General features: G+C 42.6%; 1 pseudogene across 1 annotated transcript; it reads left to right on the top strand.

The window, feature by feature from the left end:
* Positions 1-644: 644 nt before the first annotated feature.
* Positions 645-1,766, top strand: Gm1943 (predicted gene 1943; annotated as a pseudogene). Its single transcript, NR_002928.2, has one exon. The product of NR_002928.2 is annotated as a predicted gene 1943 (transcript).
* Positions 1,767-20,927: the final 19,161 nt, after the last annotated feature.

Raw genomic sequence — 20,927 nt, 5'->3', positions numbered from 1 at the left:
GGTAGCTCAGAGTGGCGATGAGAGAGAGCGACAACCACAAGCCCGCGTCTTCACTGCAGGTTCCCATGTCTTGCTTGGACAGGGTTGTAGGCGCAACAGTGCAGGGTAGCAGCTGTGCAGCTGTAAATGGGTGAGATGGGTGTTTGGATTCAGAACGGATGAACATTCACTCCAACAGAAAATGATCTTGTTTAATATCTGAGTGTGATACAGTTGTAGGAGGTGTCTGGGAGAAGGTAGTCTAGAGTCTGAAGGAGACCCGCAGGGAGAAAAAGCCTATTTCTGTAATACACACTATTTTCAGTAAGCCCAGCGTCTTCTTATTCTAATTATCAATTCATCTGGACTCATATCCAGATAATTATTTTCTGTCTTTGCTGTGTTCTCTGTTCTTTTTATCTTCATACTATTTTAATATTTCCTTCCAGTCCCCCTTTAAAAACAATTTCAAGATTAAAAACCCTAAATTACTGTACTTACTAATAAATACAATTTCCTATGTTTTCAGGTTTAATGTTTTACCTGTATTTCAGCATCCAAAATATCATGGCAGGCTCTCTTGATAATTTTGATCTGCTTTTGAATTAGCCGGGGGTGGGGGGTTCCTGCTAAAAAACTAAAAGTTCATTAAGTGTGTGTACAAGGTCGCGCGCTGCTGCATCCACGGAGGCGGTGGGCTCGGGCAGTCATGGAGCACTCGGGAACCAGCGAAGTGACAGGCGCAGACACGGCGGGACCCGACCCTCAGCTGGCGGTCACCATGGGCTTCACAGGATTCGGGAAGAAAGCTCGCACATTTGACTTGGAGGCCATGTTCGAGCAAACTCGAAGGACAGCGGTGGAAAGAAGCCGGAAAACACTGGCGGAACCAGTATTTGGAAGGCTGGGCCAGAGGTGGCTGTCACCATTGCTTGTTGACCCAGACAGTATAGAACATTGTGACACACACTGATGTGGCTGCTGCTGTTGAATCCCTGCTTTAATGAGCTGTAGGAGATACTTAATGAAGCCTTACTTCCAGATGGCTTTTCCAGATGGTTGGCAGTTCTAGGAACCACCTTAGGGTCTCCAGAGAACACTGGCAGTGTGCTTTCTTTGGCTCTAACTCAGATCTCTCTTGTACTAGAGGACGGTCTGGAGTTTGGGAACAGCTGGATTTAAATCAGTGCTGTGATAGTACTTGTCATGTTTGTTTATTTTTGTTTTTGTTTGCAGTTGGGACAGGGTCACACTGTAATCCTGGCTGACTCTCTGTGTAGACCAGGATGGCTTTGACTTCTGGCAGGGTATCTCCTTCAGCCTCCTGAATGCTCAGATTAGAGGAACGAGCTACCAATACCTAGATCTGACCCAAATTCAATTTTAGTGACAAAGATGAGATATGGGATCTTACAATATTACCCTGGGGAGGCTTGAACTCATGGACCAAGTTATCCTTCTGTCTCAGCTCCCTGAGTACCAAGTATTTAGGAGTGCACTACTGTGCCCAGCAGTTAGTTTTGGTTTTAAAATGCTGAATTGTGGGGCTGGAAGGTGGCTCAGCGATTATGAGGACTAGATATTCTTCCATAGCACCTGGTGAGTTCCCAGCATCCACCTGATGGCTCACAACTCCTTAAGGACCTCCAGTGTCTGGGGATAGGACACCCTCTTCTGGCCTCCTTGGACACTGCACACATATGGTGCCCAGACATCCATGCAGGCAAAAGCATTCATACATGTAACAATAATAAATAAAATATTCAAAAGTTAAAAAAAAAAAAAAAAGTGTGTGTACAACAGGTGATCAACCAGTCTTGAATACTGTGGGCCTTCCATGTATTCTGTCTCTCCCTCAGGCTATTCCCCATGTATTTTAATCCTATGTTGGTTGTGGAGTGAGGGCCTGTAGTTTTGCTTTCTTTAATGCTAGTATAAATGAGTATACAATTCTAAATTGGCAATAATTTCCCCCAAACAGTGTGTTCTGGCATTTATTATTTCTATGGAAGACTGCTTGAAGTATAAATGGCCTTTCTTTTGTGATAATATATACATATATATGTGGATTATTCTCCATTGTCTCTGTTCTTGAGAATTCCTAATTGTGAATGGCTATGACTGAACGTTTACTTTTTCTATTTATTTATCCCAGGTTTAATTTAAAAGGGAAGGCTGCTAGTTTTCAAACTCTGATAATTGTGCATTCCTGTTTTCTCACATGTAGTTTTTCCTTAATTTTCACTATTTGCTTTCTTATGAGTCTAGTTTTAGATGCATCCTGGAGTTTCACAATATAAGCTCTGTGTGGCAACTAGTTACATAAATGCTATTTATTCGTCTTTCTGGAAACTTCTCATTATTGTCTTTCGTGTCCACCAGGTCTTTATTTGTACATAAGCTGGCTTTTAACCCAACTACTGAAGTTTTAAATGTTATGTAGATAAACACTGATATGTTATTCTAATTCATATGCAGAATAGATTTTAACAAAGATAATCACAGGGTTGCTATGCAGAGTTGAGGTTAAATGTGTACTTCAGAATGCATGGAAACAGGACATTTATCAAAATGTATCAAATTATGTAATGAGACAAATGGGTGGGTATAGCATATCTTACCTAATAAAGCACTCTGCTGTTTACTATCACGATATAATGCAAGGATAACATACTTACCATGCTAATAACTTCCGTTACTTTTCTTTATGGTCTAAGTTCATAGCTTTCTAAGGAGACAAGTCCTCTTGTAATTGATTAAAAAGTACAACAAGGAAGCCATTGTGTTTTCTAAATAATACATGCAGGGGTATTTGGAGTCAGTTCCCATAATTCAATGCATTAAGGTTGGCTGGATAATGAGGCCATTTTAAATATCTCAAATGCAAATAAGGGAGCTAAACAGGCATCCCCTCCAATTCACCCTGAACAAATAACTTCGGGACCTCTATGAAATGTGTGATGCTTTTGTCTGAAGGGGAAACCATCGGGACAACGCCGAGAGCTTAGGAACTGAGGTCTCAGAGGGGAATATCTGATGCTGTAAGGCATTGGTAGGAAAACATAGTGAATTCTAAGTACATCCCAGGAAGCTTTATCCCACATCGGCCGATGGCGCGAGGGTGTTTGGAAAGTGGTGCGTTTAATGTTCCTTTTCTTCATCTGAACTGATTAGCCATGGAAATGTTTTGTTCCCCCCACCCCCCGCCCCACCGAGGGGCGTACACTCATTTATTAAAAGGAAACAAAAGCCCAGGAACCTTGCTAATGAACGTGGCATCTGCACCACTCCAAATATAATATTCCACAGCCATAACATTAGTAGTCAGAAGCATACGTTTTCTCTGAGTTTTTAAAAGATGATCGGAAAAATCCCCCGATATTCAGAACATGGCAACGCCAACCAACCAGCCATTCCCGTCAATGAAGATCTCGCTTCAAACCTGTCTCTGCATCTTCCATTCTTTCTTTAGTTTCCTTAGATCTTAGCTTTACCCTCTCTTCTTCATGTTCTGCTTCAGGAGCAGCGATGTTTTGGGGGATTCTGAGCGTTGACCCCTTCTGATAACTAAAATCTGCTTCTGCAACCCGAGAGCATCCCCAAATGCCCCCTGCATCTGCCCGGTTTCCCCGCGATTCAGACTTAGCTGCTCAGCGCGCAGGTCTGAACGAACAGGTTTGAAGTTTATTTCAAAGGGATGATGGGAGGTTTAACTATCCCGGGAACACTGCCCCGGGCCACTGGGCATCCACGCATCACCAGGCTTAGGAGCTTAGAATTCATGGGAGAAGGAAAGCCATAAACAGATAGTTACAGCTGCAGCCTGGTGAGAGCCGAGGACAGAGACTTGGGACAGAGCCACTTCGAGTGCCCAAGAAAGGTGGCTAATCTCTTAAGACCACCTCTGCTCATCTGAGCTCAAAGACTACTGTCCTCTGTGCATGACCTTCCCATGTTGATATGAACCCGAACTATCAAGTAAGTTACTAACTCCCAGTTGTGATTTTTTTCTTCCATAGAACTATTACCCACCTCCCTCCATTCTCCTCCACCCTTTCCCGTCTCTATGCCACTGTGCTGTCCATTTCTCAAAGGAGTCTATCAACCGTTTCAACCTCTCATTAGCTGTGCTTCCTGAGTAAATCTCACTGGCCTGATCTCCCCAGCATTGAGATGTGCTCTCAGGACCCTACGGTCTTATTTAATAGAACCTTAGTCTGCTATCTAAGATGCGTTACCCTTGATCAACTTATTGAACTTCTCGGGGCCTCTTTTCTTCATCTATACAACATATTATATAGATTAAAAAATGTGTAAGGGTGAAGGCGGTGCTTAGCTCAGTAAACATACTTGCTGTAAATAATAGTTTTCATTACTTATTCTTTTTAACTTCTTTGACATAATGTCTCTTAATTATATCTACAGAAGTTTATTTTTGGCTGCATATTTGTCAAACCTCTCATTAAACCACATGTGACTTGAAGGCAAGGATTTAATCTTATTTGTCATCAGGCATGACCTGTGAGACAATTTTCTGTGATTTGTCACCTGATAGACTTTGATAGACTTCTGTTTGATTCCCAGTTGATGGGGACAAAAAAAAAAATCAGAGCTCAATTAAAATGGTGCTTGAGAGATAGCTGACGCCACTAAAATCTGTGGAATTATGTTTTAAATGGTCCCCAAAGAATCAGCTATTTCAAAAGTAAAAAAATTATTACAAAGATCTTAATGTATTGCACCAACTCGTATATCACACACCATAAAAATGTCAGAAGTAGCTTCATTTCACATCACTGTATTTCTCGATGGTGATCTATCTAGACAAGAAAGCCTTGCTGAATCTGAGCATGAATAACAAAGCTCACATTCTAAGAAATTGTTTAAAACAGGAAGTAGAACCAGGGAGGTAGGTGGTGGGGAGCTCCTTGGGAGAATGAAATTATGAGATCTCTGAGGCTCCACAGTTTGTGATTTCTTTCATAGAATACACACAATCTAACGATGACCCGGAGTAGCCAGGGTGAATTATTTCCATTCCAATCACTGCACAGCCTATAACAATCGAGCAGATGAGATGGTGAACGGTCACACTGTTATAATGTATGCTGATCTGATCCAAGGGGTTCATTTTGTTTTGATTTCCAATGCCTTGGATTCTTGCCAAATCATTAAACAAGTCAGACCCAGCTGAAGCTGGTTTCGACCATTTCAATGTAACTTGCAAAGGCTTAATTCATCCAAACCTGCAGGATCACACAGACAAGGAGAAAGAGCAGAGAGCCACTCCTATTTGTCTTCCTGGCTACCTACGTTCTGTTCTGAGAGAAGGAAAGAGAGTGGCAGGAACAGGATTTAAAGATGCTCCGCTTCTGACAGGTTGTTAAGATTCCAGCCACAGCCCGCCCACTCCCCTCGTTTAGTCAAGTCAGAAGGTGGCTGTATATCTCTACAACCGCCACACACACATAAAACAAACACTGTCAGGAAAGAAGCAAAGAGTAGGGAGTTCAGGCCGACATGAATAAGTCAGTAGAAGCGGGGTGGGATGTGAAAACCAAGGAGTGTGCTAGCATGGCTAGGTGTCGACACCTTGAGTGGCACAGAATTCTCCACACACAATTTAGATCCTGGTGGCTCAGGTGCCGCTCCATCTCATCTTGTTCTACCACGTAATCGATATTTCCAACTAAGACCTCCATGGGAAGCCAGGTGCTTATCCTGTGAAATTAGAGCCCACCCTCTCTCTATGAGATTTCCTACCATGGAGCCAACTCTGATATACACAGTGGGGCACCAACTCTGACTTCTCGAAGGCCCTTTATAAAATATTCTTCTAATGACACCAGTTTCACTGTGATGGGCCCAGGCTTGGGTCTTTTCTGTATGTGCTCTCTTCAGGGCCGACCTATAAGACAAGAGGGCCTCCACAGTAAGAGGCACTGGGAAATTCCTGCTGGATCTTGAGTTAAGACTTTGCAAGTTGTAGAAAACAGAAAGCTCTGAAACTCAATAGACTGATGTTTTACAAATGACTGTCTTTAAATGGTGCAAGGATTGGCCAAATGACTGCCTACAGGCCATGTTAACTATGGCCTTTTTTCTGTCTCCATAGATAAAGTTTTATTGGAACATAGCCATGGTCACATGTTCATTTACATATTGTATGTATATGTTTATCAAATGTGAGCAGTAGAGACTTTCTCTTTATAGAAAAAAAATGTTGCTGAGTCCAGACAGTGACCAAGGAAAGTCACTAATTCTTTTAGTAGGAAATGTTATTTATGTAGGAGAAAATCTGATGAGCATATTAGTTATATAAAACAACATATAGGAATGATACTCTAGGAGACAATATGTATAGAGTCATTCTAAGGGGGGGATAGATGCAGCAGAATGGATAGAAAAGCATTAACCATGAAGTCAACTCATATTTCTGCCAATACTAGGGCCCCTAAGACCCTCAAGTAGCCTTGATTACAAAGCTGTCCTCAGGGTTGTTACATCTAAGTGGCAGTACCCAGTACTTGGCAAGACCTTTGCTTCTTCCTTCTGCTCTGTCATCGCTGATGCGGGCACAACATGCATCACACACACAGGATGTTGTTAAAGTTTCAATAGGAGTCCCACCACCTGGATTACATTTTTGACCTTCACAGTAATTCTCTTTTTGGTTGACAGAATCCTTTGTGTAATTTGTCACCGTGAATGTATATTATAGCCTCCGTTGTTGTCAGATCTTTGCCTTAATCAATATAAAACTATATAGAACTTCAAAAACATAGAGAAGAGGCCCCCTATACAAAAGGGAAACAGGCATTATCATTTGCAAATAAGCACAGGTTAAATCTGACAGTTCAGTATCCATAACAACAGGTTGTCAGTGTCTGCCACATGTTCTGGTCAACACCTAACATCAAAATAAACTGTGGAACTACTACTTTGGTGTTGACACCATTCAAAATGGTTGAGTTCTACTCTCTACCTGTAGACAAACCCAAGTAACAGTGCAGACGCTGTCCAAAGGAACTGAACATAAATCTTAAAAATAATTCTCAGCTGTTGAAAACCAGAATGAAACATGTGGCGTTGAAGAGTCTAGCAACATTGTGACGTTATTATTTAAGACAATCACCCAGCATTTTCTAAGCATCAGGTAGATTATTGGCAGCACACGGATCAGTCTATTTAACCATCACAAAGACCAGGGTAAAATGTAGACCATCCTCACTTTCTAATAGAACCCAAAACTTAGAGAAGTTGAAAACGACCACAGAACATACAGAGGGCATCCCCATGGCTACATTACACAGTTTTCAATTCATAAGAAGATGTTTAACAGGGACTGAGCCTCCTGTCTCATGGTTCAGTGTCTCCTCACTCAATACTAGTTTGCTGAGTCTTCCTTCGCCTTTCTCTTTGGTTATACATCACTTCCTCTGATGACAAGGTATTAGTCAGTTGTATTTGCAAATCCAACGAAAGTTTAATGATCTGTTTATCATTCTTGATGAATATTTTTGCTCATTTTAAAATGGGTATGTTTGTAAAGTCCAAATACTCTGTTATAATGGCAACGACAAACCCCCATTCCAATCCCCTATATTCAAATCTGACTCACTACACTCAATTACTTTGTATGCTTTTTGCTACTGCCCTCGTTCTCTTTCTATTGCTGTGATAAAACACTGACCAAAAGCAACTTGGAGAAAGGTTTTATTTCTGTTTACAGCTTACAGTCCGTCTTCTAGAACAAGACAGGAAATTGGAGACAGGATCTGAAGCAGGGACTGTGGAGGAACACAGCTGACTGGCTTCCCTCCTTTGGTTTGCTCAACTATTTTTTTTTTTTTTATACAGCCCAGGCCCATCTGCCTAGGGGATGGTGTTGCCCACAGTGGCCTGGGCTCTCTATCAATTAGCAATGAATAAACTGCCCCACAGACATACATAGGGGACAGTCTGGTCAAGGTGGTTCCTCACTTGAGGTTCCTTTTTCTCGGGTGACCCTAGCTTGTGTTAAATTGACAAAAATGAAGCAACACAGCTGTTTCTTCTGCTGCCTCCATATTTCCAAAAAACCATACAAGTATTTCGGCATTGTAATTTTTTTTTGAGGCATGCCTTCCTGCTTTCATTGAGGAGAAAATAAGGATTTCGCTTTCTTCCACTTTCCTTACATCTTACGCCTTTACCTGCTATTATACATATACATCCCCTTGAGCAATCCTTCCAATACGCTTATGGAACATTTTCTTATGAAAATATTATTCGGGACATACATTATTGTCACTATGGGATCGTTATTGACAGCTGAATCATAAGGTGTTCTACAGTTAGGCTTCTTTTTTCTCCAAATTCTTCTTTTCCCTAGAGTCGATAAGTACATGGCTTTTCATCTGCCTTGTTTGCTTCAGAGTAAGTCTGGCAGAGCGGGAACTCCTCTGCAGCTGGTCAAATGCAGCAATTAACTGATCTGTCCCAGGGTGGGTGTGGGGTATCTCTTCTATAGCTCTTTGGTATTTTGCTCCAGTAGCGACTAGAAGCAGCATAGCTCTCAGCTTGAAAATTCTACTGTGTCAAGCTTGTTCCAATCTATTTCTACTTTTTTTTTTTGTCCCTGATATCGGTAGATTTGTGAGAGGTGGTAAAAAACCTTTTATTCTCATAGAAGTATCGCTAATTTCTTTCCACCCAAGGAAGAAACTACACTTATGGTTGAGTGAATAATTGTTGGTTCTCGGGTCTATTCACGCTATTTCACGCTATTCTCCTAGTCATTGTATCTTGCTGCTGGAAGCCCTTCAACCTAAACCACTCTGTGGAGAGGTCTCCACGTACAATACATCCATATCTCTCAGCGTTTACTTTTCTCACCCAGAAATTTCATCTCTTTGACTATGACTTGCTTTAAAATTATTCTAATTTTTTTTAACTCATGGGTGAATGAGATATAAATTACACTGTAAAGTTTCAAAGGAACGCTCTATGTTGTGTTTTTAAAAATGCTTAGCAGACTGCCTTTGAACAGTTGCTCTAGTTATATTCATTTTACACAGAGTATAAATTGTGTAACAGTGAGATTCAACTGAAACTAACATGCTAGGGGCCATTGTCAATAGAAGATTAATTAGAAATAAATAAAGTTATAATTCAAACTAAACTTAAAGATAGAAAACTAATCACAAGACTACATTGTTAACTAAAAATTTTATCAATGTTAACAAAAGAAGATATTAAGAATGAAATTTGTGGGGTTGGAGACATTGCTTGGTGGTTAAGAGTGCTGGCTGCTCTTCTAGAGGACCCAGGTTCAATTCCTAGCACCCTGTGACTCACAACAGGTTCTGTGACTCACAACAAGTCTTGTTCCAGGGGCTCTGAAATCCTTCCTCTGGCCTCTGTGGGTACTGCATGCATGGGACACATAGACATAACTGCTGACAGAACCACCAGATAGACACATAACATAAAATGAAGAGTCACTAAGGACTGGGTGGATCAGGCTGGCAGAGTAGAACCCACAGTGTCACGGGACCACTGAAGTTATACTTAGGGGATTGCACTCGGGAAATGTGATCACTGAGGAGAAACGGGTCCTTGTCTTTTGGGATATTTAGGACAAACTTATGCTGCAACAGACAGAGCCCTTTGGGGAGCTTAGATGATGCCATCTGTGTGGGTGTAAACTGTCCCCAGAGCTGCAGGTTCCTAATGTTGGCATGACGTAACTTCTAATGCCACCTACTAACTGGGCAGACACGCCCAGAACCTTTATTATGTCTAATTTATATTATTCTAGACTATTGTCTGGCACACCATAGCTGTGGTTGCAGGGCAAACATCCCACATGAATATTCTGATCTGCCTGGAACTTTCCAGGTTTCATCCGCAGAAGGGGGATATGTGGGAACCAAGGACAAAGGAAGATTTTCAGGAGAGACATTGGTGCAGAGAATCTGGAGAAGAACCTGAACTCTTAGGGGCACCTTCAAAGGGCAAAAGGCTAGGAAGCCTGCCTAGCATTGAGCTCAATACAGGGCTGCCATCTTGACAAAAGCCAGCCCATTTTTATTCAAATATCGCTGTCATTTTGCAGCCACAGAATGGAACCCATTGCCTTATGCATGGGAGACAAGCACCCTACCACAAAGCTACAGCCCTCGCCCCTGGGTGTTATTTTCAGTAGTAACTGCTGAGTGTAAATGAGCTTAAATCAGGAAACACAAATATTTATGATTATTCATTTTTTAATGTTTTCTTTCTCTGGCTGGCAAATGAAAACTTGATGCCCAGTTAACAAACATTTATTGAATACACTCTCCATAATTTCTAACTTAGAAAAAGGGAAAATATTATTCTATGGTCTTGTAATTAGCAAAGAAAAACCCAAGACTGGCAAATCAAACATCTCTATGTGGTATAAAATTGGTAATTCGTGGAAACAAAAAAAAAATTAATGAGTATATTCTAATAGTGCACATGCTAAATAATTCAAGCTGGGAAGTTGATAATAGTACTTGAATTTTTAATTGTGACTATTTTTCAAGAAGTCAAAAGCATGCTCCAGCACGGCAGGCCCAGCTCGTTAACACTGGGAAGCAGGCACGAACCTTCCACGGGACTCTGAAAGTTGCTGTGGGATCAGGCCTAATGTAATAGGTGCTTAAGGATTCTGGTCTCTAACCATCTGACAACTGCTGGGGCTTGGGGTGGGGAGTTCCTGTGTTCACCCTTTTTCTCTTGAAGGGTAAATTAGACATCCCTTTCTTGAAGGTGACAGGTCCTTTTCACTGTTAGAAGTATGAGTGAGACCCATGAGTTAAGAAGGCTTAGTTTTTAGTGTGTGTAGAAATGAAGCCCATTTGAAGACGAGAGGCGATTTTTTTTTTATTACCATTTTTGGTCAGGAAGACCCAACAGAACCAAAGAATATTCTCCTTCCTGCAGGCAGAAAATGCATCCCAACCTACAGCTAACAGGAAAAAAAGATCTGTTTGCTGGGTTTGGGTTGGGTCTTCTCTTTATGAACTTCCCCAGACCACCAAGGACCAGGACATTTTCTCTGCTGTTAGGGAATAGCAGCCAAAGTTTATTCCTAGGAAGTTCTTTCTTGACTAAGGAAAAGAAGCCAGTATCAAGAAGCCAGTATCACTGCCAGGGATTGACTGGGGGCTCGAGTTCTCGGTCAACTGACTACTGTTGATGAAGAGAACAGAGCCTTTAGAAAGGGGGCGGGGCGTGTTACAAGGGAACACTGGAACAGATAGGGGCTGTGGTCACTTGGGACAGAACAGCTGTCTGAGTGGATGGTCCTTAAACTGCAAGGCTGTCCACTTCTCAGACTGAACTTGCCAACAGACGACCCAAGCCACCTTGAAAGGAGCCCTGCACTCTGCCAACTGTGACAGGCTCCATGTGTATCTCTACCCACAGTGGCTCCAGCTCACGTTAACCATCCAGAAGAGCAGCGGAGGAAAATCCTTGGCTCAGGATACTAAGGGTGGACACCCTCTTTAAACTAGTTTGTGTATTCAACGTAGCTGATTGCTTCACGAGTAAAGAACCAGGTCCGCGGAGTCAAGGATCGGTATAAATAAAGAGCAGTGTGGCATCTAGCAACAGACACAGGATGTGTGGGAACTTGCCATTGAAAGAGGTTTCTTCGCACATCCTTGAGCCAAAGAGCAGCATATTTAACACACGCCTTTGGACAGTTGTTTACATGGAAAAATTAGAAATAGAGTCCGTACCTTGACGCCCACGCAAAGTGTTTTCAGATGGACCTACAACCTGAAGGGAACGTAAACTCAGACTCTTCGAGTTGCTTCAAGGTACATGAAGACTTCTTAAGATCAAAGCACAACATCGTAAAACCACAGCTTTTATACAATAGCATAAAGAAACACAAGAGAACTGGAGCCGTAATCCTGGAAGAACAATCCACCCGCTGCACGTGGAAAAACAGCAGCGGGAGGGTAAGTCCTTCCCATGACAGCTTTGTAACATGTCAGGCAACACCTAATCAAATCTGGAAACACATACATGTTTACATCGGCAGTCCTATTTCAGGATATACGTCCTAAATAAACTTTCGTGTGTGTGAACAGAATGGTATGTGTACACACACGTGTGCTCATGTGTAGCACTGGTTAATACCAACCAATTGGTTATAGAATACTGTAACTACGTGAAAGTATTTTTAAAAATCCGTAAGAGTGAAAATGGGGCCGAGGAAATGGTTCGGTGGATAAAGGCCCTTGTGTCACAAGCGTGAGGCCCAGAGTTTAAGAGTTCCCAGTAGCTACATCAGAAAGCCAAGCAGGTGTGGTGACCTGCCTGTGATTCCAGCACTTGAGAAGCAGAGACAAGAACCTCAGGATAAGGTGGTGAGCGAGACTAGCCAAAGGGGTGAGCAACAGGCTCGACAAGAGACCCTCTCTCAGTAAATGCATTAGTGATTTAGTCACTCATATCACCTTTGGGCTGCCGCACGCACAGGAGAACACACCAAAGTGGGAAAAAAACTATGTGATGAAGTATTATGTTGCTATCTAAAAGAAACTACCCGATGCAGACATGACAAAACATATTGAGTAGTGTACTGGCTAGTTTTGTGTCAACTTGACACAGCTGGAGTTATCACAGAGAAAGGAGCTTCAGTTGAGGAAATGCCTCCATGAGATCCAACTGTAAGGCATTTTCTCAATTAGTGATCAAGGGGGAAAGGCCCCTTGTGGGTGGGACCATCTCAGGGCTGGTAGTCTTGGTTCTATAAGAAAGCAGGCTGAGCAAGCCAGGTGAGGCAAGCCAGTAAAGAACATCCCTCCATGGCCTCTGCATCAGCTCCTGCTTCCTGACCTGCTTGAGTTCCAGTCCTGGCTTCCTTGGTGATGAACAGCAGTATGGAAGTGTAAGCCGAATAAACCCTTTCCTCCCCAACTTGTTTCTTGGTCATGATGTTTGTGCAGGAATAGAAACCCCGACTAAGACAAATTGGTACCAGTGGAGTGGGGTATTCCTGTGACAACCTGACCATGTTTTGGGGAGGACTGTGGAAGGACTTTGGAACTTTGGGCTTGAAGATCCATCCATTGTTAAGACCTCTGTCGGATGTTGTGTAGGAGCTTGGAAGATAATGTTGAGAACACTGCAGAAGTTGGAGCTCTGGTGTGTGAAATTTCAGAGGGAAAATTAAAGACTCTTTTCAGGGCCATTTCTGTTTTGATTGTGAAGATTCTGTAGTTCTGGTTAGCTGGGGCTGAAGAATCAGCTGTGATTAACAAGATACCAGAACTACTAAAGCAAAAACTTTGCATTACTGGGACTATTGATGCTGGTTAGCTGGAGCTAAGAAATTAGCGGTGATTAAGAAGAGACCAGCATCATTGAGGTGACATCTTCTGGGAAGTATTTTCTGAAAGCACAGTGGCTGTGTTCCAGATATAGCCAAAGTTGTACCTTGTGCTGTGGCTGGACTTGGTAATGTGTAAGGGTCACCCAGGTGGTACTGGTTTTGAAGGCATGAAGGAGTTGAGCAGAGCAGCTGAGGCTTGGCACTGTGAGAGGCCATGGAAGGCCATTGGTGAAAGTGCAGCCTCAGTTGCAATTGATGGCCCAGGACTGAAGGGGTCATGCAGTGTTTTGGAGATGCCAGTACCATGAGATGACCACCAAGAGCAGCAGCAGCAGTGGAGTACAGGCATCTGGAGCCTAGAGGATGACTCGTGTGCTACAAAGGGCCTGGCTGGAGAAGTGACCCAAGCCCTTGGAGGAGCCCAGAAGATCGTGAGTTGGATCCCAGACATTGGACAGTTGGAGATTGACTTTTGCTTTTGATTGTGACTGTGCCCTGATATTTTCCCTCTTGAAGGAAGAAACTGTTTTAGTGGAGCCCACAGTTAAGAGACTTTTAATTGTAAAAAGACTTTGGATTTTAAAAGAGATGGATATTTTAAAGAGATTGAAATTTTAAGCATATGTAAAGACTGTGGGACTTTTAAAGTTATTTAGAATGGGGATGAATAAGATTGTAAGGGTTGAGGCTTACTAGTGATGTTTTTGTGTGTCAAGTTGACAAGGGGTCAATTGTACTGGCTAGTTTTGTGTCAACTTGACACAGCTGGAGTTATCACAGAGAAAGGAGCTTCAGTTGAGGAAATGCCTCCATGAGATCCAACTGTAAGGCATTTTCTCAATTAGTGATCAAGGGGGAAAGGCCCCTTGTGGGTGGGACCATCTCAGGGCTGGTAGTCTTGGTTCTATAAGAAAGCAGGCTGAGCAAGCCAGGTGAGGCAAGCCAGTAAAGAACATCCCTCCATGGCCTCTGCATCAGCTCCTGCTTCCTGACCTGCTTGAGTTCCAGTCCTGGCTTCCTTGGTGATGAACAGCAGTATGGAAGTGTAAGCCGAATAAACCCTTTCCTCCCCAACTTGTTTCTTGGTCATGATGTTTGTGCAGGAATAGAAACCCCGACTAAGACAAGTAGTAACAGCAAAAACCAAGGAGCAGAAAGAAGGTTTTCTATGTGCACTGTTTCAAAACGATACCAAATATTCTATGTATTGGTATGCACATATAAATGTCAATGTATGTTGAAAATGAAATGTATGTTGAAGATGAAAATGAATTTAAAGTATAGTTTAAAAAATTTCTTTCTTTCTTTCTTTACTACAATTTTATTATTTTATTATTTATTATTGGATATTTTCTTTATTTACATTTCAAATGTTATCCCTGGTCCCCCCCAAACCCCCTATCCCATCCTCCCCCCTGCTTCTATGAGGGTGTTCCTTCACCCACCTACCCACTCCCACACCTCCCCACCCTCAGTTCCCCTACACTGGGGCATCTATCGAGCCTTCATAGGACCAAGGACCTCTCCTCCCATTGATGCATGACAAGGCCATCCTCTGCTACGTATGCAGCTGGAGCCACATGTACTCCTTTGTTGATGGCTTGGTCCCTTGAAAGACCTCTGAAGGGAGACCCTCACTCAAGTCTTGGGACAATAGCGGACTCCCAAGAACTCACAGGAGACCAAGCTTGATGCAAACCACACAAGGCTTTATTGGGGAAAGCCAGAGCTCCGAGGAGGACTCGTATCCCACACAGGGGTAGAGGAGTAGACCTCGAGGGGAAAGGGGTCCCAGTTTTTATAGGTCCTCAGGGGGGAAAGGAGAAGGGGGGAGTAGGGGATTTCCAGATCTAAGCAATGTAAAATGATTGATTTCTCAAGAAATGGGTATGGGAGGGAAACAAGGAAAAAGTCTAATGCAGGTGTAGTAACTCCAGATTGGCCTGGCTATGGTTGCTGGGGAGATTTTCTGACTCTATCTTAGCAACCAATATCACAAACACCTGGCAGTGAGGTGCAGCAGTGGGCACACACCTGGGTTCAAGGAACGGTCAGAACATTGGCAGACACACAGGTTCAAGGAGCGGCCAGAGCATTGTGCACCTCTATTTTTCTAAATCAGTGAAGCTAGTTCTGCTAGCAATAAAATCTATTTTGCCAATTTCAGGGCTTCTGTGACCTTTTACATTCTGTCAGGATCTTTCACCCTGAAGCTCTTGGGGACTGGTTGGTTGATATTGTTGTTCTTCCTGTGGGGTTGCAAACCCCTTCAGCTTCTTTGGTCCTTTCTCTAACTCCTCTATTAGAGACCCCATGCTCAGTCCAATGGTTGACTGCAAGCATCCATCCGTCTCTGTGTTTGTAAGGCTTTGGCAGGGCCTCTTATTTATTTATTTATTTAAAGATAGAGTCTTACTCTGTAGCTCTGGCTGTACTGGGACTTACTCTGTAGACCAGACTGGCCTCAAACTCAGAGATCCGCCTGCCTCTGCCTCCCGAGCACTGAGACTAAAGGTGTGTGCGCTACCAGGCCCACATTTGAAGCATAGATTTTAAACAAATTCTAGCTCTTATCTCTAGATAGCAAAAAAAAAAAAAAAAAAAAAAGGAGAAGTGGGCAGAGGGATGGTGAACTCGAGGATTTAGCTTTATCCCTAAAGTTTCATTTTTTTTAAACTTAGAATATGAATGGCTACTCTATTTTTTTTTTTTTGTTCATTTCTATATTTTAGTGTCTATTCTCCCAAGTTCTAAAATGCCATTTGGAGATCTGCTCCCCTTTGACTTTCCAACATGTTGGTGTTGGCCTGTGAAGAAGTGAGAAGCACACGGCCGAAAGCAAATATCACAGTCTGTGACCAAACGGCACCTTTGAGACCTCTGAAACCTTATTTACACATTTAGATCCTAAATGCCAGTCTGGTTCCTGCTGTATATGAAGCCCAGGCTGGTCTCGATCTTCCTGCTCAGGCTCCGGTTTCTTTATGTAGACCCGTTTATGCTTACTTCTCTGTTAAATGAACAGGGCAATAAAACAGAAGAGACTCTTCCAAAGAGACCTTTATAGAACAATGCCTTCCTTTTACAGAAGGCCTGGAGATCAGCTGGAAGTCACCCAGTCTGTCAGTCCTGAAGCAACGATGAGAATTCCCAGGTCATATTGTTGTGCTCTATGCATCATCTTTCCTCAGCTGCTGCCCTCATTTCTTCCTCTTCACCCCTACTCCCATCCTCCACTCCTATGCCCACCCCCACTCCCATTCCCCACCCCCACTCCCATTCCCCACCCCCACGGCCATAGATATAGTATTGACTGTATCTATTCTCCTCACAGAACATGAACTTTTACTCCTGGCCATCCAAAACCACGTCTGATTTATCTCTGTGGTTTTGCACGTAGTAGGTGACAGGCACATACTTGTTAAGTATTCTGCCTCCGCTATTATCTGTAGAGTGTTGCCAGCCAGGCATGAAGGACAACACAGTCAAAAGAATATAGCACTTAGATTTGTTACAACTCTAATGATAAATAAAGCAATAAAGCTATGTAATATCTAATCCTCATTACGGGATTTGAGGGACCGAGCCCTCACATCTCCACTGGGCTTTCTGATAGATCCATTATGGCAGCGATGTGCCGTCAGCATCAGCGATAGCTCATCAACCTCATGGCAGGTGACCTGGAAGAGCACAGGCAGGCGAACTCAGTGCTCTTTCCCTGGCTCTGCCCAGTATCCCCTTCATCTGGTACTTCCCAGCATCCGGTCCCTGCAGCGGATGCATGTTTAAAAGATGTTCACTCACACAGTTTTACCCATGTGAGAGCTTCTATTCACCAGCTGGGGTGTCTGTGTGTTGTGTAACTTCCTATGGCTTTTGGTCGGGCTTTTGGTTTTTCTCCGCATCCCTCATATTAGTAAAGGATTCTGAAATAATGGGGAAAAGGGTTCAATTCAATAGCTTCATGACAATTTAAATATCACTTTTTATAGTTCCTCTCCTCACATTTCAACAGCATCTTGTCGCCTCACATTAACACCACAGCTTGAGGCAGGCACAGACCAATTTACCTTTATGGATTCCTTGACCCCTAAAAGTCCTTGCTCTGCCTCTCAAGCTTTTTCAGTCGGGAGCCTGTGTCTACTTGTCCCCAACAAAGCAAGTGACAAGAACTAAGGCGGCCCTCTCCTTTTCCCTGATGGCAAGAGAGACCATACAGATTACGCGTTTACAGACCCCTGCCCACTTTTTGTAGTTCAAATATGAAATCTGCATATTTAGAGGACATGAGAATTACAAAGACTTGATTTTAAAAAATGACATCAGACATACAGAATGAATTTATTGTGAACTTATTAAAATATAAAAAAAAAAGCACTGTGGTTGACATACGGAAAAGAAAGCCAACCCTGGATTTCTTTATGGAGTAAGAGATGTGCTTATAACATTGTATAAATATTAATTTTGTTAAAGATGGCCTCAAATGGTGTTGATTTCCTCCTGAGCTCAGAGAAAGTATTTACAGGACTATTTGACATCAAATACCTTCCTGTATATTCTCAGCACCAAATGAATGGCCAATTAAATCTGTTCTATGAAAACATCATAGCAGATGGTCCTTCCCACTAATGAGTATGTAATGAAATAACAGACATGCTGAAGAGTGAGATATGAGAGATGCCGATCAGCTGGGCAGTGAGTAATTTGTCTCAGGACCCAAAGGTCAACCAATAGGAAGGCTGCTGTGAGAGTGAGCACTGAATTTGCTCTTCTCCCCAGATCCTGTTGGTCACCTGCGAATGTCCCAAATGTTACATGCCAATGGTTGAGTCCTTTGTGTACAGCATCCCAGAAAAAACACTCTAATTCACAGGGCACTTTTAGAAGACTGATCTCATGTATAAGTATGGAGGCAAGAATTGTAACGTAGTGACAAAGTCCTGTACTATGTTACAATGTGACCAAGACCTTAGGATTTTGTGCAAGAGTTGGCCACATTTGAATGTAAGGAAAAGCTGTTATCGACGGGAGCTTCTAGGTCAGAGGCAGATGTGCCCAGAGAATTCCAGACTGCCATTGGTCTCCTCTACTACCAACTACCTAACTGCTAGATCTGCTCATCAAAAATGGCCCTAGGACAACTCCACAGTGGAGTTATGCCATAGGGTCCAACTGCCAAAGAGCCTTTTGGTCAGTTCTTGTCTCCACTCTGGCACGGGGTTGTTTTATACACTCCAGACTTCCTTCCATTTGTATAGATTTAAGGGGGCTCAAGTGACTTCTGTCTTAACTGTGCACAGATCCCTCCCCACTCTAAATACTACTCCTAATAGATATACTTTTTTTCCCTCTGTAATTAAACCATATTTTGACAGTACTGGCTCATCTACCTCTCTGAGAAAATCCTGACAGCGAGGACCCTCTGTTGATGGGGCTAGATAAAATATCAATGCTAAAAAGTAGTGCTTTCAGTATTTTAACAATACACATCCAGAAATGAAATGGGATAGTAATAGTATTTTGTACACATTGGCAAATAGACACTATGAAATAATTAACAATAAAGGTACAAAGAAAGGCACGGGGATATATAATATATAAAATGTATAATATGTAATTCATATATAATATATATGTTATATGTTATATCTGTAGGACTGGACTGAATAACATACACAACAGTCCCTGCAATTAGAAGGGTATTTTACATTATTGCCAGGGAGACCAAAATGATACTATGGTAATCTTCCCATTGAAATTCTTGGAAACCAGAGCGCCCCCCCACCACACACAGCCTACCCCATGTGCACACATAACCTCCTTCCACAGCCCCGCCCACACACACACGCACAGACTCCACACCCATGCTCATATTCAGAACCATATGCAGTGTCTGTGTGTATCAGAGAAAAGCACGGAGCACTGGCTTCTCAAGGAGACGGATACACTTGCACAAAGGGATGTGGGCAGTCAGTCTTAGATACATGGCTGTTTAGTTGCTTTCTCTTGTATTATTTTAATAATTTAAAAACACCAAATGAGTTAGAAATACTAATAAGCAAAATGAATTCACACACATCTTTGCTTACCATTGCGCTCCTTTCAATGTTCAGATCCTGTTTTTGTATGACACTCGAGTAAGTTATTTGATCTCTCCGTAACTTATTTTCCTCATTTGTTATGACGTAGGAATAATAGTTCTAGTACCTGGCTGGTAGGGTTGTGAAGTAAAATGATCATCAAATGTCTGGGGTATTGCTTGACAAACCATAAGTGCGCCATAGCACTATTCCTTACTACAACTGATACCTGGGCTTGAGAACCACTCCCCTCCTTCTCGTATGCTGTCAACGCAATTGTATTCTGTCGAATTAAGAAGAGAGAAAAGAAGGGAATTTGATTTAAACAGTGCTGCCCCAAAAGGTTGCCACTAATCCATGGGTCAGTGAGCTGTAACCCAGGGTAGTCGTTAAAAGGATATGGAAGGCAAACGGATGCAAGGTCAAGTGGTGCTTATCCAGAATGCCCAGGGATTCAGACAGGCGTGTGGGGGCATCCATGCATGTGTGCGTGCTCATGCATGCATGCCCGCATGCGTGTTCGCAGGTGTTAGCACACACATGGGTGTGTACCAACAGGAAAGAAACAGTACAGCTTAGAATAAATGCACATAGGAGCTGGTTAAGCCGGCAATGGCTAGGTCAGAATGCCACACAGTAACATATTTTCTGTTCCAAACATCTTAGGGAAGGAAGGGCTGTCTGCCTACTCCTTCATAGACCTCAAGCCCTACAATTTCTTTCACTGTGTTTGATGCAAGCAGGGAAGCACTTATTTATTTAAAATTACCCAGAACATAGCACAAAGAACTATTCTGAGGGAATGAAATGTCTCCGCAGTGCAAAAATACCTTGCGTGCACTTTTGACACACAGTGACCGTGGTAAAGGCAACACGAAGCATCTTTTGTTTCTGGATGCAGCAGGAGGAGATGGAACAATGGCTTATGAACGTGGCTCTCAACCTTTTCCTCTGTGGGGGCGCACGTGGCTGACTAATGTTCCCTAGCCCTGCATGCCTCTAAATGCAATTCCCAGCATACTGGCCATCACTGCATCTCATTCTCTGCCACCCAAGAGAGCATTTCAGGATACAAATGAGTGAGGCCGACATCGGCGAGAGTAACCTTGGAGACATTCCGTTTTTTAATTAAAAATGTAATGCATGAATATATTCTCATTTTAAAGGGGCAAAACCAAATGGAATCATATAGACCAGCTCTGCCCAGCCCTAGCTCCAGCCTCCACAGAGAGAAGTCTGTGCATTAGCAGGAATATTAATTACAATTAACAATAGGAAGAATGGCTTGTGCTACATCTGTATCTTATTTTTACTTTTGTATCTTAACTTACATAAAGGTATGTTTATATACACAGGTGCTCCTATGTAAAACTCTATATGTGCGTTTTATATAGTTCTTGTTGTCTTGCTTTCTTCCCCCACCTAATACCAGGAGTATTGCCTATAAGTACATACAGCTCACGTAAACGCACAGGGTATCCTGAAAATTGTACCAGTTTATTTTTTCATCA

Source organism: Mus musculus, chromosome 8 (genome assembly GCF_000001635.26).
Source record: "Mus musculus strain C57BL/6J chromosome 8, GRCm38.p6 C57BL/6J".
Classification (NCBI taxonomy): domain Eukaryota; kingdom Metazoa; phylum Chordata; class Mammalia; order Rodentia; family Muridae; genus Mus; species Mus musculus.
Note: the sequence above shows the minus strand (reverse complement) of the source record. Positions and strands in the feature narration are given on the sequence as shown.